Consider the following 14,041-nt stretch of genomic DNA (forward strand, 5'->3'; position numbering starts at 1 on the left):
TGATTGACCCTTTCAGGGAGAGCTAATTCACAGAAATAGCAAACAAGCTGCCAGTAAACACACCTTTTAAACGCACAATCAGTCCCAAGTGAATATCCCTGGTCTATCTCCTTTGATCGGAATCCTGCAATCCCAGGACACTGTGTGCGGTGTGTTCTGTCCTCCTGCCTTAACTCACCTCAGGGCCAGGTACCAGGCCACTAGCAACCACCCATACCTTCCAGTTGTTGCTTAGTCACTAAGTTGTGTCGACTCTTTGGAGACCTCATGAACTGTAGCCTGCCAGGCTTCTCTGTCCATGAGATTTCCCAAGTAAGGATACTGGAGTAGGTTGCCATTGCCTTTCCCAGGGGATCTTTCTGACCCAGGGATCAAACCTGCATCTCCTGCACTGGACGGTGGATTCTTTATCACTGAGCCACCTGGGAAGCCATACAGTCCAGAGATCCCTGAAATTATTCAAACTATCCAATCCTAAACCGGCTCAGCTTTCCTACTCTGCTTGGCCTATTTCTTCCCATAAAAACCACAAAAAAGCCTCTGGCTCATGCCAGTTCATTTGATACCTGACAAATTCGGGTGCTTCCCCATATGGCCCTGAGTGCTTGGCATGCCTCGTTCTCTTGGAGACTGTGAGTAGCAATAGTCTCCTGATCTATCGCCTTCACCATAACTGAATAAAATCAAATTCTGAGTACATTCTAACAAGCTAATCAAATCCATTTTCTTTCAAAAGATTCTAAGTTCACCTTAGTTCTATCCATTGAAAAGTTTGATGTGAAGTTTATGGTTCCATGGAAGAGAGCTAGTAAGGAAAAATACAGAAAGCAAAGCTTTCTTGAACAGAGCAATATTTAGGTTCTAATTTGGCTCTGAAACTTAATCAGTAATTAAGTATTTGACAATATGTTTAACTGCATACATTTTCTTATCTACTTCCTCCTCTGCAAAACAGTGATTTCTACTTGCAAGGATAGTTGTTAATTTACAGATTGGCCAGCACACATTAAATGCTCAAAACTATAGATTTTTATTCACAAACTTAGTAATTAAACCGCACTTGAAATTGGAATGATCAATTTTCAATGTCTTTTAATTTTTAATTACAATATTTATGTGTGCCCAATTTATTGTAAAACAATACAAATTTTTATAAAGAAAAGGTAAATATCCACCTGTTCCTTCCAGTGCTCCAGTTCATCTTACCCTAATGTTAATACCTGTAAATAATCCTTCAACACTTTTTTTTCCAAGGTACAATCAAATAATTTATATTTAAAAATCACAAAGTACCGATGAGGAAAAGCTCTTTACAGGGTAATGCCAGTTCATAAATGTAAAATGAATGACAGAATTACTAAATTATCAATTTCAAATCCCTGTGATTGTTTCAGTCATGCTTCATCGATGCACGGAAAACCACTGGATTTAAAAGTTTTTGAGGAAAAAGATATTCCCACAGTGACAAGGTATCACCCCAGAGATTATTCATAAATCACACAGGGGAATACCAGACTTTTAAACTAAGGAAACCTACAGGTTATCACTTTAAACAAGTTATCCAACTTATCATCACTAATATTGTGAGAAGCTGACATCTATGCCTCCTCATGTGATGCAATTATAAAGTGTCTCCTACAAATAAAGTAGTGTTGTGAAAAAAATTTAACTTGAAAATAAGCCCTTAGAGCTATTTATTTCTGTTTACAGAAAATAAGGTGAATAGGGTTACATATTACATGATACCATTAGAAATTAGACAAACCCAGACTATGAGGCCTTCTATAAAACCTTGGTTTCTTCAAAAGGCAATGGAATTTTAAAAAGCAAGGAGTATATTTTAGATTAAAATGGATTAAGGAAATTTCTTTAAAATTACATTTTGGAAGGTTTCCCTGGTAGCTCAGTGGTAAATGGAGAGGACTGCCAATGGAGAGGACATGGGTTCGATCCATGGATTCCAGGAAGATCCCACATGCCACGGAGCAACTGAGTTTGTTTGCCACAACTATTGAGCCTGTGCTCTCGAGTCCAGAAGCCACAACCCCTGAGCCCACACGCTGTAGTTCCTGAAGCCTATGTGCCTAGAGCCTGTGCTCCACAACGAGGGAGGCCGCCACGATGAGAAGCCCACACACCACAGCCAGAGAGTGGCCCCTGCTCTCTGCAACTAGAGAAAAGCCCGTGCAGCAACGAAGACCCAGCACAGCCAAAAATACATAAATTATTTTTAAAAATATATATGTTGGAACTGTCCTGTATTTTCTGTTCAGTTTTGCTATACACCCAAGCCTGCTCTGAAAAATTAAATTGATTATTTAAAAATGAAATATGTGGACTTTGATTGGATTCTCATTTGGAAAGTAAATCAAAGACAATTGAGAAAACTTGAGTATTCTGTCGATATTAGATATTATATACTTGCTAATTTTCTTAGTTGTTAGAAGTATACATCCTATCCATAATTAATTATATAGGAAAAAGTCCTTTTCCTTAGGATATGCATGCTGAAGGATTTAAAATATACTTACAGCTGCAATTTCTTTTCAAATTGTTCAGCAACAAAACAACTACACTTCTGTGAGCATGTGTGTGTGCGTGTCTCCCCTGTACACAAAGAGATAAAGCAAATAGGTAAAAATTCTATCTGACTTCCCTGGTGGCTCAGATGGTAAAGCATCTGCCTACAATGCAGGAGACCTGGGTTCGATCCCTGCATCAGGAAGATCCCTTGAAAAAGGAAATGGTAACCCACTCCAGTACTCTTGCCAGGAAAATCCCATGGACAGAGGAGCCTGGTAGGCTACAGTCCATGGGGTTGCAAAGAGTCAGACACAACTGAGTGACTTTCTTTCTTTATAGGGATGTCTATAGTGTTTTTCTTTAAACTTTTCTGAACTGGTATTAAAAAAAAAAGATAAGGAAAAACACCTTACAATTTATCCTGAAAGTGACTCAGATTTTGCAAAGACTGTGACTCTACAGACTTAGGTCTTTTACCTGGATCTGTGCTGCAAAAGTAAAACAACCATGTAATTTCTGTGTCTTTGGGGGTCTGGATGTTCTAAATTGTTTATCTGTATTCTGTTGACATACTATGTCTCTTTTTTTGCATCTTTTGTTCTGAAGAATATAGAGTTAGAGAGCTTCGAGGATAAGGGGATAATCTCAGAAGCACCGGAGTATAGAACAGAAGCTGCCCTCTGCCTTGTATTCTACTAAAACATGGTTAAACTAAATGTCACCAAGATGAAATGGTAAGTAGTAAAATCTGAGGACTGTAGGTGGCTTCCATCTTAATGCAAGCAAGTACTGCTCCACTAGGTTTTTCATCTGCTTTAATAGCATGTTCAGTCACTTATAAGGGCCTGACACATTATTTTCTTTGAGTTGTGTTTTCTAAAAGTCCCTATGTTTACATCCCTTAATTGTGCAGAAATTCCTTCAACTTTATGATCTCTTCTATGGAGTCGGACACTAATTGGTAGCTCTGTCAAACAATTGCTAGAATTTTTTTTTTCCTACTCACAGAAAGACAGCTCAGTTCCAGGCCAAGTATGCATTCTTTGCTTCCTTTTCTTTTGTTTCCCTTGGGTCTAGATGGTGCAAACTTTAGGTCGTTTGTCAATTTTACCAATTAAAACCATGAGCTTTGCCAAATTAAAAGAGCTGCTATCCCTTTAAGTACATATTTAATAATTCATGCATGAAATAGAAATAGGACTTGCCTTTCCCTGGCTGGAATGAACAAAATTTCCTCAGAGATTGCTTTAGTGTTATATCTAGATAATGCTTTAGGATTACAATCTAAATCATACTAGAATAACTGCATTAGAATTACTATGATACATCATTTTAATGTACAGGCCTACAGTATAATGTTACTGTTGGAGTATTCCAATAAAACCTATGGATCCCAGAACTAGAACTGTGTGAGAAAGGCCTTGAAGACTGCATGAATATATATTGTTATAGAGAAGAGAATTTGCTGATTGCCCACTCGTGTTCTTGTCTGGAGAATCCCAGGGATGGGGGAGCCTGGGGGGCTGCCGTCTATGGGGCTGCCGTCTATGGGGTCGCACAGAGTCGGACACGACTGAAGCGACTTAGCAGCAGCAACCATACAAATACATGGACATTACAGAGGGTAAATGGGAGTAATTTTACAACTGAGGAGGAAAAGCAGACTGTAGTTATAAGTTCATGTTCATAAAACTGAAAATAGTGCAAGAATTTTTGGATGCTGAAAGCAAGTGATCTTGGATCAGTAAAACTGACATGAGTTCACTTGAATGTGAAACTTGAATCAGTTAAATGATTAAGCTTTAGTTATTCATTAGTTAAATGTTTCAGCTTCTCCTCACAGTGTCTAGAATTATGGCAGTAGGTAACAGAATGGTCTAGATTTTGGAGTTAAAAATTTGAGCTTTATTTCCTGCTCTACCACTTTCTAGGTGTGGATTCATGAACTACATGTTTACCACTTTGTAATTCAGCATTCTTACCTCCAAGGTAAAGGTAACAAAAATGGCTAATACATTTCATCATGGCAAAACAGGATTAAATAAAATATCTGTAATTTTCCTGACAGTACGGTTTCAGTACGTGTATTTAAATTATTAATATATGTGGGCACAACATTGTTTGCCCATCTAAAATAACTCCCTTAACACCAGCTGGTGCCAAAAATGCCCACTGATATTTTCAGAAAATTCTTTTTTCCATATGCAAATATATTAACTATTGAAAATCTTTCAGTGACTGCTGATTGCCCTTAAAATGAAGTCACACTTGGGTAGCACCTTTTGTATTACTTTTTGTCATCTGGATTTTCTCTCTCCAGTCCGATTTTTTGAAATTCTCTCCAGAATCATGCTATACTTCTATTTTTAAAGTAGGATTCATACACCCATTCAACTTCTAAGTCCTTGCATGACCCATGTTCTCTTTCAGTATCAGAACTAGTTCTTCTACCTGAAAATTCTTTCTCAGTCTGCCCGGTAGGCTACTGTCTACGTGGCCTTCAGACCTCTATCTGGATACATCTTAATTTGGGATCCCTTTTCTCATTACTCAAGCCCAAATTGAGTTATACTGCTATGTATCCCCATCGCTCTTGGAGCACACCCACAGCTCTGTACCTCTGCTATCAAGTAATAAGTCTATTTATTTTTCTCTACCATTGTACTGAATGTTCTGTTAACAGTCCAGGAAGGATTATTTCTGTTAAGTTCATGTTTTATCTCCAATACTTAGGAATGTAATCATCACACAGTATTCAGAGCAGATAATTGTTGAATAAGTGAATATCACAAGTTTCACATACACTGCATTAAATGTTATCACCGAATGGGATATTTTGGTGTCTAATATAATTCATGATGACTAAGACAAAAGTAAACTTACTTTGTTCATTTAAATGTTATTCAGACAGAGCTTCTCCACACTCCTGGATGAAAACTTTGACAGAGCCATTATGTCTTTGATTAGTTTTAAGTAATAGAATGCCTTACAGTCCCTCTGTCATCAATTTTTAAATTCAGTAATTAAATGTCCAGTCTAATGAAATAGTCAAAACTTTCAATACAATTGTAAGTTATAGCTAATTCCTGTTGCCCCAGCGAGGCCCACAGCTGCTTGAGACCTCTCCTGCAGACAGGCTTCTACTTTCTTGATTATATTACGCCCCACTCATCAGATGATGGAAAGAGCCTGGGTGGTAAAAGATAAAAAGAGCTATGCTATTTGCACCTAACTGTTCACCGCTCTCTACTCATCTTCTGCATTCTAGATCTGGCTGATGTAAGGCTGACTCCTTTTCTCCCTTTTAAGGTGTACGTGTGTTGTATGTGTGCTGTGGGGGTGTTGAAAAACTAACTGGACTTCCTATGTCAAAAGTGATGGATTTTCTTACAGCTGGCCCTCTTCCTCGGTCCTGATCTTTGCTTATTCCGTGAGACCCTTTAGAGTTTCCATCACCCCTCAGTTTCTCCTGAGCTGCTGATTCTCTAGGGCTTCATGTGAATTCTCTCAGACATGTGGCCCATATCTGGTTATTGGTAAATATTTCCTTGACTTCAGATCTTAAAGAGATTACTGCACCTGCGTGTTCACTGTCAAGATATGAAACAAGTTAAGTGCTCATCAACAGATGAATGGATGAAGATGGTGTGATATATATAAATGTATCATATAAATATGTATAACATATAAAACATATGTTTATATGTTAAACAAAAAAACATATAAAAATTTATATGTATCATATAAAAATGTAAATATAAATATACACACACACACACACTTAGTCACTCAGTGATATCCAACTCTTTGAGATCCCATGGAGTCATGTCTGACTCTGCTAGCCTGCCAGGCTCCTCTGTCCATGGCATTCTCCAGGCAAGAAGATTAGAGTGGGTTGCCTTGCCTTCTTCCAGGGGATCTTCCCAACCCAGGGATAAACCCAGGTCTCCCACATTCCAGGCAGATTCTTTACTGTCTGAGCCACCAGGGAAGTCTAAACACACACACACACACACACACACACACACACACACACATATACACACACACACACACACACACACACACACACAAAGGGATATTATTCACCCATGAGAAAGAAGGAAATCTTGCCATCTACAACAATTTGTATGAAACTTGAGAACATTATGCTAAGTGAAATAAGTCTGACAGAGAAGGACAAATACTGTTTATCACTTATATGTGAATCTAAAACAGATAAATTGGGAGAAACAAGAGAGTGAAGTGGTGATTATCAGGGCCTGGGGTGTGGAAGGGGCTTCCCAGGTGGCGCTGGTGAACCTGCCTACCAATGCAGGAGACATAAGAGATGAGGTTCAACCAATGGGTTAGAAAGATCCCCTGGAGTAGGAAATGGCAACCCACTCTAATCTTCTTGCCTGGAGAATCCCATGGACAGAGGAGCCTGGCAGTCTAGCAAAGAGTCAGACACGACTCCATGGGGTCACATAATCCGTAGGATCACAAAGAGGAAAATGGGGGAATATTTGTTAAAGGAGTTTTAAATTAACAAGTTCAGGGAATCTTATGCACAGGAGGATGATTATACCTAATAACACTGTATTATATATTTGAATATTGCTTAGATAACAGATGGCTAAATGTTCCCACTCAGAAAGAGCTTCTTGGGAGAAAAGCTATGACAAACATAGACAGTGTTTTAGAAAGCAGAGACATCATTTTGCCAATAACAGTTCATATAATCAAAGCTATGGTTTTTCCAGTAGTCATGTATAGATGTGAGAGTTGGACCATAAAGAAGGCGAAACGCTGAAGTACTGATACTTTTGAATTGTGATGCTAGAGAAGACTCTTGAATTTCTTTGGATATGTACCCAGAAGTGGAATAGCTGGATCCTCTAGTAGTCTATTTTTAATTTTTGAGGAAATTTTGCACTGTTTTCCATAGTGGCTGTACCAATATACATTCCCTCCAACAGTGAACAAGAGTTACCTTTTTTTAATATCTTCACCAACTAATTTTTTTTTTTTATGATGCAAGGTCATGTTTTTCCAATCATCTTAAATTCTCTTGAGTCTTCATAAGTACAATTTAAAAATCCTTAGTGTAAGAGACTTTAGCCATGTGATAAGTTTTTAGTGCATCTATTTTTGCAAATTTTATAAGATTTTCCCCTCTTTTTGACATATACTATTAGTTTTGTCTCACTCTAAACTTAGTGTGTAATATTCTATTATATTAATTTCTCTAACAAAGACAGAACTCTGATTACATGTAGTTTAAACTATCATTTGGTTCAGTTTTGGGGGGTGGCCTTATATGGCAAATACATAGAGTATCTGGGAACCCTGACAGTTGGTTCAGGTCATGGAAATGTCTGTGGAGTGACAGAGGGAAGTACAGCAGGAAAAATTCCTATGGAGCATAGGAAATTTATACTAAATGATCTCTAGCATAAACTTGTAATTTCAAGAGGCTTATATTGAAAAAAACAAAAAGAAGTCAGGAAACATGATAAAAATGCCACATATATTTGATGGTAGCATTTTGTTGAGACTTTCATTCATTTCAAATGAACTTAATATATTGAAATTGAAATTATGCAATTTAAAAGTCAGGAACTTGTTTCAGTAAATAGTTTTCTACCTACACTTTTTTTTTGAAGTTAAATGAACCTTTCCTAGACATATATTTCTTTTTTAAAATTTAAATTTATTTATTTAAATTAGAGGCTAATTACTTTACAATACTGTATTGGTTTTGCTATACATCAACATGAATCCACCACGGGTGTACACGTGTTCCCAATCCTGAACCCCGCTCCCACCTCCCTCCCCATACCATCCCTCTGGGTCATCCCAGTGCACCAGCCCCAAGCTTCCTGTATCCTGTATCGAATCTGGACTAGCGATTCATTTCTTATATCATATTATACATGTTTCAATGCCATTCTCCCAAATCACCCCACCCTCTCCCACAGAGTCTAAAAGACTGTTCTATACATCTGTGTCTCTTGCTGTCTCGCATACAGGGTTATTGTTACCATCTTTCTAAATTCCATATATATGCGTTAGTATACTGTATTGGTGTTTTTCTTTCTGACTTACTTCACTCTGTATAATTGGCTCCAGTTTCATCTACCTCATTAGAACTGATTCAAATGTATTCTTTTTAATGGCTGATAATATTCCATTGTGTATATATACCACAGCTTTCTTATCCATTCATCTGCTGTTGGACATCTAGGTTGCTTCCATGTCCTGGCTATTATAAACAGAGCTGCGATGAACATTGGGGTATATGTGTCTCTTTCAATTCTTATACCTACACTTTTTAAAGCCTTTTCATAAGCAAATTCTGCAAGTAATTCAATACCCTTGGTCCCTTATAATGTGTATTCTCATTGCTGCTTTGTTTTTTAAATTTTTGTTGCCATTTAGTATAGACTAACTCAAATCATTTCCAAACACCAGTGGCATCTATAATCCTTTAAGACCTAACTTTAAAACTAAGTTTCTCTCACTGCAATTAATAAAGTATGTCCTTAAAAGTGTACAATGAAAATAAGTGCGTTGGCCTTAAATTTTCTGGTAATTAAAATTTTATTACAATCTCAAATATGTTTGGATTTGTTTTAGGGATCATCATTTTTCCCAGAGGCACTGATGATCTTGAACTAAAATTCTATGAGAAGTAAGGTCTGTATACAATTATTACTTGCACTGGAATTTTTCAAAAACATTCTTTATCAGAGAATCTTACTGTTTTGTCTGCCAAGGCAGCCCCCTTTGGGAGCAGCTGTCTCCCATTTTCTGGAACAGTCTCTTCTTTGTCTGTATGCTCATAGGTACACTTAAATTAATTGGCTTTTCTTTCTTTCTTTTTTTGAGCACAACTAGATATGCACCTGACTTAAGTTGTTAACCAAAGTTTGGTTTGGAAATTTGGAACATAGATTTAGTAGTTCCTTTTATGTGGCTGGATAGTTAAAAAGAGATTATTTTTTAAGATGAAATATTGAAAATATTGAAAACATCTATCTGGTCTTTATACAGATCATATATATATATGATCTATGATCATAGATCACATATATATCATACATATCATATATATATGTATATGTATGTATATATATATATATATATATAGTCTGTATGAATAGAACAGAAGAGATTGTAGGAAGGAATAATGCAAATGAGAGAGAGATTGATGGATTAATTTTCCTAGGCCCAGGCTAAAATCTGTCTCTATGGAGTAATTGTATCCCATTCCTTAGATGGTTAGAAATGTTCCTTTTGTCTTTCTAAGAAATTCCTCTTTCTGGTTAAACCTACTACACTGTGTCTACTGTGAAACCAAGAGAACAAGCAAAAAGATAGTATATACCCATCCTGGAAGGCAGGTTCTAAGGTCACCTAATAACCATAGTGTTAGCATAGTTCCATTCTAAGCCCCTAACTTTTATTCTTTACTGTTTCATAAGCACATCATGTAACCAAAAAGTGGCATATAAATTCTAGCCTGCTGAGTCGAGGAAAATAAAAAATATCTATCATTTCCCTGAAAACTACCTATTTTTTGTAGGTCTCTCTTCTTTTGGAATTTTGAGTTGACAAAATTGGACAAAATACATATTCCATGATAATTCCCAGGCACAGTCTTTATGAAATATACTCCATGACAAATATTTTATAATTCAAGCTGTTCCCATGAATCCTCATTGTCAATCAAAAGACACTTGCAAAAAAGGTAATAACTAATAATTAACACAGTTCCCTATTCTTCAAATGGCTATTATTCTGGTGGTTTTATTAATACTTTCCATCTCTTTACTCAGCGTATTCTTAGCATCCCCAGGGGATACGAAGTTTTACATTCACAGCTAGTTCAATACTTTTCTTCTCATCATTTTTATTTGTGGTTTTATTGTTGAAGGTATCTGTTGAGTATTCGATCCTCATCACTCAAACATGCACACTACTGCATGTATAATAAGCATATGCATACTGCTGACATGCTTGATTTACAAACATCTTTAGTAGGCCTCCAGGTAATCGCAGAAAGCACCCCCCACCCCAAGCCTCTGCCCTTTCATTCCTCATTACTTAATGGAGAAAACAGATTGATCTGTTGTCTGACAATTTGTCATCCTCCACAGCCTGCTGGTGTCAATCAGGACTAGGGGACAGACATTCATCAGAGCAACAGGGACCCTGTCATTAAAACTGGACGTGTATCTCCTATAAAGTTGAACTGAAATCTGAGCACCCACAAAAAGGGTGGTAAACAGGACACCCCTGAAGGTCACTTGAAGGTAACCATTAGCTATTTAAGGATAGAAACACCACTTTGTTCAAACTCATGGTTGTGTCTCTTTTAGATAAAAGGCAGAACAGAAGAGAAAGCAGGAAGAGAAGAAACACCCGTAATGTCTGAGAATTGTGAACTCAAGAGCAGCCAAATTCTTTAGGGCTTCAGTGTGACTGTCACGGTGACATGCAGGGATGAACTGGCTACACAATTGAAAAAAAAAATCATTCCAACTACTCTAATAAAGCTGTCATTTTTATAAGTGACAATCACAAAATTATGCCCTTTAATAGCACTATATGATAATACTAACAAGCCAGCAAAACTTCAGGGAAAAAATGAATTAAAATAGTTTAAAATTCTATTTGTTTCAGGATACAGTTAATAGTGGTTAACATAAAAAGATCTTCTGTCAAAAAAATATTTGTGCATTACTTAGATCTCAAACACAGTTCATTAGCAATTAATTTTTTTACTGCAATTGCAATTACTTGGAAATTTCAATATTGCTATGAAAATAATCATTTCTCTTACATATCATTTGAGAAATGTTTATTAAATTGATTAAATATTTTCGTTGTGTGGTAGGTTTTCTAATGGTGAAATATAGCCTCCTGATTTTTTCTGGTTCAATGCCAATAAATAAGACAATGACAACATGAATTGAAAAAATACTACTCTATCATTGAGCTGGTGATTACTTGTTTAAATTTGGATGTTTCTTAATTAGATAATGCATTGACTAACCTTAAAAATAATAAAGCATGTAACTACAATGAATTCTGAAGTATTATATTATTAGTTACATGTATTTAGTTTCCTTTAGTTATTCATGGAAAAGGAAAATAAAAGAGTCTCTTACCTCCAGTCATTCATTTCTTCATTATTCATTTGCCCAACAATTCAACAAATATTCATCTAAACCTATTAATTTCGAGACACCATACTCAGAACTGAATGTACAATGATGAGTGAAAAGGGCAAGATCTCTAAGTCTCAAGGGAGATGTAAATCTAGGGAATGGAACAGAGAATAAGCAAGTCCTATATATATATATAATATATATATTATATATATATATATATTTTTAGCTTTTTTTTATTTTTTAACTTTACAATATTTTATTGGTTTTGCCATATATCAACATGAGTCCACCACAGGTATACACGTGTTCCCCATCCTGAACCCTCCTCCCTCCTCCCTCCCTCCCAGTACCATCCCTCTGGGTCGTCCCAGTGCACCAGCCCCAAGCATCCAGTATCATGCATCGAACCTGGGCTGGCGACTTGTTTCATATATGATATTATACATGTTTCAATGCCATTCTACCAAATCATCCCACCCTCTCCCTCTCCCACAGAGTCCAAAAGACTGTTCTATACATCAGTGTCTCTTTTGCTATCTCGTATACAGGGTTATTGTTACCATCTTTCTAAATTCCATATATATGCATTAGTATACTGTATTGGTGCTTTTCAATTATACAGAGTGAAGTAAGCCTAACAGATAAATTTTGTGAACTGTGATAAATACAGTAGAAGGGGGCTGGAAGAACGTAAAGGATCTGGAGGAATGGCTACCTTAAAGAGCAAATCAGGTTCCTACTGACTGAGGTGCAATTTAGGCGGGGAACTGAAGAATAAGCAAGATTGAGGGTATAAGGAGCAAAGGAGAACATTCCAGGTGGAAGAAACACCATGAATAAAGGCCCTGAAGTGTGTTCAGCATTTAGTGAATTAGGGAAAGTTCCCAAGATCATGCTAGAAAAGTAGGTATGGAGAAGGATTTGGGTTATCGTTTATCTGTGATGTAAATCAGTGATGGTTATTAGTCAAGTGCCAATATCTCCCTCTTAGATATGTACATACACACATATACATTGCTAGTGAGTATATTAATTAGCATAATCCTTTACTTGTTTTAAAAGCCAGTAAAAGCATATATTCACACGAAGACAAATAACTAAAATCTGGAGGAAAACAATTATTATGAAACAAATACATAAAACTTATGCCTAAGTTGTTTGTTTAAGCTCTGTTTATTAAGATAATAATTGGGGAAAATCCAAATTTTCAAATATTATTAAAGGATTCATTTAAACTTCCAAGAAAATCAAAAGTACAATTATTCATAATATTTATATCACAAAGTCAATAAGAATACCTCTTTAACATTTATGAGGCATGGCCAAAGTGCACAATTAGGCAAATACTCAGTTGGCCAAAAAGTTCAGTTGGGCTTTTCCATAAGAGCTGGAAAAATCCAAAAAAAACCTTTTTGTCCAACTCAGTACACAGACTTAAGTTACTACATTCTTTACAACTAAAAAAAAAAAAGTGAAATGCCTGAATGAGACTGACCAAATAAATTATGATATATCCACCTTAAGGTGGATTCATGGCAGAGAGGGGGAACAAGCAGGATAATTGTTCCTGCTTTAATCTTGGTTGAATCTAAAGACAATATGGGCCTCAACAAGTAAGGAGAAATGGTATCCAAGAAACAAGAAAATTAATATCCAATATCTTACATGCAAGATAAAAATAAAACCTGAGTGGCTGTTCCCATCCCCACCTTTTTATTTTGCAGATCCAGCATATTTGGATTCTGTGGGTGCATTATAAACCTAAAACATCTCTTGAGTGACAATCTGTATTGCTTTGTGTGTGCGGAGCTCTGAATTTATTCAGGTTGTCTCATTAAAAGCTTCTAAATTATAGTTGGCAATCAGTTCATTGCATACAAAGGAGGAAACATGACTCTCATATGTTCAGAAATGTATAAGCTAAGGGAAAAAAAAACTAGAAGAAAAACTATATGCCATGATACTCAGTGTAATTCATTTAAATTTAATTAAATTCAATGAATAACCTACTTGAAGAGATTAGGAAAATGAAATGACATATTATTTAAATATGGCAAATATATTTAAATCCAAGCAATTTCAAACACTCACTATATTTTGCATCTCCTACTTTTGATAGTAACTCTACTAGGCAACTAGAAACCATCATTTTTTAGTCACCCGCCTGATGAAGATCTTTTAGAGAATCCAGGGTTGCTTACTTTCTATTTTTAAATGTTTTTTTTAACATATATGTTGTATTTAGTTTAATTTACAAGAAATATACTCATGTAAATGAAAAAAATCTGCATGCATAACTGATGAATTTGTGAGGCATATAGGCATATATTTTATATGCAATTTATACAGATTATTCT

The 14,041-nt window shown here is 36.1% G+C and overlaps 1 long non-coding RNA gene across 1 annotated transcript; it reads left to right on the top strand.

Annotated features, from left to right (window-relative positions):
- The first annotated feature begins 5,719 nt into the window (after positions 1 to 5,719).
- LOC123332403 lies at positions 5,720 to 11,665 on the top strand. The gene is made up of 3 exons (XR_006549195.1): positions 5,720 to 5,802; positions 9,145 to 9,204; positions 10,890 to 11,665. It is a non-coding gene; the product is annotated as an uncharacterized LOC123332403 (long non-coding RNA).
- The last annotated feature ends 2,376 nt before the right edge of the window (positions 11,666 to 14,041 follow it).

The sequence above is a fragment of the Bubalus bubalis genome, chromosome 3, assembly GCF_019923935.1.
Source record: "Bubalus bubalis isolate 160015118507 breed Murrah chromosome 3, NDDB_SH_1, whole genome shotgun sequence".
In the NCBI taxonomy this organism is placed as follows: Eukaryota; Metazoa; Chordata; class Mammalia; order Artiodactyla; family Bovidae; genus Bubalus; species Bubalus bubalis.